The sequence below is a fragment of the Capricornis sumatraensis genome, chromosome 4 (genome assembly GCF_032405125.1).
Source record: "Capricornis sumatraensis isolate serow.1 chromosome 4, serow.2, whole genome shotgun sequence".
NCBI lineage: Eukaryota > Metazoa > Chordata > Mammalia > Artiodactyla > Bovidae > Capricornis > Capricornis sumatraensis.
Window position 1 is genome coordinate 94,854,572 of NC_091072.1, and position 3,606 is coordinate 94,858,177.

The 3,606-nt window shown below is 42.0% G+C and overlaps 1 pseudogene; it reads right to left on the minus strand.

The window, feature by feature from the left end:
• Positions 1-1,706: 1,706 nt before the first annotated feature.
• Positions 1,707-3,076, minus strand: LOC138078647 (gamma-secretase subunit APH-1B pseudogene; annotated as a pseudogene).
• Positions 3,077-3,606: the final 530 nt, after the last annotated feature.

The window sequence follows — 3,606 nt, forward strand, 5'->3', positions numbered from 1 at the left end:
TTGCCCCGCGGCATGTGGGATCTTCCTGGACAAGGGATCGAACCCCTGTCTCCTGTATTAGCAGGCAGTTCCCTTACCACTGAGCTATCACAGAAGCCCGGAGACATTGGTATTAGTGCTGAAGTAAACTTTAGAGGAATAACTATACTTGCTTACGGGATTGTTCACAGCCTTGCTAAAAAACCTACTCTTCCTGAATACCTAGATTGAAAAATTATAATAATTTAAAAGTGAGATTTCATTGATAAAGCTCTAGTTCGTGCGTAAGGTGCTGGTCCCTGGAAAGATGTATGACTAGCCCAAAATACTGGCTGTGTTTCCATTTTAAACCTGTCCATTATTCTTCCTCATCACAGTACTGTCAAATTTTTCCACCCCACATGTCACTGCTAAGCTCTCTGAACTGCTTTTATGTCCTTTGGATGCTCTACTGCACACAGAGGATTCACAGAAGTTCTCACTTTAATGTGTAGGGAATTTCCATTTCACACCATCAGTTCCCTAAAAACCATCAACTGGGAACAACTTCTAGTTAGTAAAGGCACAATTACTCTTTATATAAAGGAAACCAAAGGAATCGTTTGGAAGTTGAACAAACATCTTAGATATTCCTATGAAGGGAATGCTATATTTGCTACCACAGCCCAGAGACGTATACTAGATCTAAAATTAGATGGAATATGTAAAAGCATGAACTTGGCAGTTTAAGACATATTGTCGATTTTCCACTATACCGTTGGGAGAGAGTGCTAGTTCGTATTACAGCAGCAATACTAACACCACCCTATTGGCTTGTTTTCTTCCTGCTTTCAGTAAACTGGCACCAGTCCAGTGAAATCTGCCTCAGGATACATCACTCAGAAATCTGTAGAACTGCTTAGAGGCAGAACTATGCGCTCTACTGCAACTAGTCCAGCAGCTAGCATTCGGCTGGTAAACACTGCACTGGGGTGAAGCCCATGAAAAGACGTAAGCCCAAGAAAGACTCGCAGAAGTGGCACAAAAGTTCTTGTTTTTATAATATCTTCCCAGGAAGTTAGAAAATAATTGGATTTTAGTTAAAGAGATGGAATCTACCCTCAAAATGGAAAAACTACAGAAAAATAATCCAATTAATTAATCAATAGCTTACTTTGGCTAAATGATCATAGTAAGTCAGTGCAATTTATCACTGTAGTTAGAAGCATACCCTACCATATCCTCATAAAACAGGATACTAGTGAAACATGTGAAGACATGACAGCGCTTTAGCCTTTTGCTGCTTCAGAACTTAAAAAAGACAAAGGCTAACCAGGATTTGACATTCAGATACATACTTGCTTCGTACAAGCTGAGTTAGGAGATAGCTAAACATTGATTCTTACTCAGTTATGATGTTCTTAGGAAGTTCCTATTTGGACATCGATGGTTATCAACCTAGTTGAACCTCAGAGTCATCTAGGTAGCTTTACAAAATTATCAAATGCCTATATCAATTAAATCTGGAGGGTGGAGCCCAAAAATCAGTATATTCTCTGTTTCCCCAGATGATTCTAATGTGCAGCCAGGCTCTACACTACTGATACATCCCTTTCAGAAAGCCATTGTATGAAAGCCATTTGTATCTAGATAGCTTTGTTTTTTCCAAATTCCACAAGAAAAGGGGACTTTTAGAAAAAGGTAGTTTACTGTTCGGTAAGTGCTGGTTCTCACAGATTATCTGAGTGCTAATTGAAGAGGAGCAAGTCCTTGTCTTGTCAAAGGAGGCAGAGTGTCAGGCTTTGCCAGCTGCCTCCAAAAACAAAGAATGCCCGGATGCCCATAAGAATCATAATTATGTATGCTGACTTCAGATTCAATCGTAATGGAGATTTGTGATGGTCCAGGCTGACACCAGCAGAGGAAAGAGCTACAAGACAGTCATACCATGTTTTCTCCTCAAAGCCATCAAAAGACACAGTGCCCCAGAACACGTGCAGCAAGGTGACAACCAGTATCCTAAAGGCTGAATTTAGGAAGAACTGGGGAGGGGCTCCATGAATGCCCACTGTGCCTGGCCCCAAAGAGTCAGGGTATTTACAAAGGAAAATATTCCACTCGTGATTCCAACACCCAAGCCAGAAACATAAGCCAGCGATCCACCAAGGGTGCTGTTTCATCTGGGTTTATACTCTTCAAACCTTCACCGGCTCTTTTAAGTTCATAATATGCAAACCAGAACATTTCTTGGATAAGGACTGAGACTAACACTCCTAAGACCAGCAGATATTTCTGTATTGGTCCATCTTAGTTGTCAGTAATGGTTGCTGCCATGAACCAAACTAGGGAGGAAAGCCACAGAGACACAAGCCGAAGAAAGCTCTGACGGTGAGGAAGATGATGCTCAAAGACTCAGTGATGATGGAGCAATGCAGAGGGCAAGCCCAGGACCAAAGGCAATGAAAGTGCAGCCAAAAAGGACGGACACCCTCGAACCAACCCGGAGGCCACAGAGGGGCCTGACGGGATGTGGGAGCACTGAGTCCTGACAGGACTGAGCGCGGGGGTGAAGGGGTCACCGGGGAGAGCAGAAAGGCGGAGGCAGGTTCTGCTTCTAGATTATTTCTGGCTACTTCTATCTTCCATATCATTTGCTCTATTTCCAATGCATTCTTCATCTCATTTACAGTAAGCCCTCTACATACAAATGAGTTCCATTTTTAAGTCAAATCTGTTGATAAGTCCAACAGACTTAGCCTAGATACCGAATTTACACAATCGGCTATATACCACTGCTTTTACACTTGCTTGTGGACATCCTGGGCTTGAAACAAAGATACCATACTATTGTACCTTCTATAGTCCTGTACAGTAAAGCACACAAAAGCACAACCACTTGTGGAACATGCACACATGTGACAATGCAAGCCAAACACATGCCCTAACTTATGTAATTGAACATACGAACAGGTTTGCATCTTTGAAAGGTTGCAACTTGAAGGTTCACATGTAGGGGACTTACTGTACTGAGTTCTTCAGCTCCAGAACTTCCAGGTTTGTTTTTTTGTTTTTTTAGCATTTCTACCTCTTTGGTGACATATTCATTCTGTTCATTCATTTTACTCCTGAACTCAGTGAACTACCTTTCTGAGTTTTCTTGTTTTCTTTTAGCTCATTGAGTTTCTTCACAACAGCTATTTTGAATTCTCTGTTAGATCACAACGCTTCGTGATGAAGTTTGGTTTCAGGAGAATTGTTGGTTTCTTTTCGCAACACTGTGTTACAGTGATTTTTCATGGTGCTTGGTGAGTTGTTTCTCTGACAGCACATTTGAAGTAGGGAACACATTTCTTATTTAGGTGAATCACTGTTTAATTTAATTCTGAAAATTAACAGGTTGATAATTATAGGACTTTCTCTTTTTTTAAGTTGGTGGTTCTATAGCACAAGCTCTGGTTTCTCTTCCCTGAGTTGCCTCTGGCTGTATCTGAGAATCAACACGTTCCACTCTCCATCACCTCTGCCAGAAGTTGCAAGGACTTGTGCTTCCAGGACTGCTAGTGCCTTGTTGCTGCTGCTGCTGCTGTTGCTAGTGCTGCTGCTGACCCTGCTGCTGCCTCTGAAGGCACCAGGTTGGCAGGCACCTCC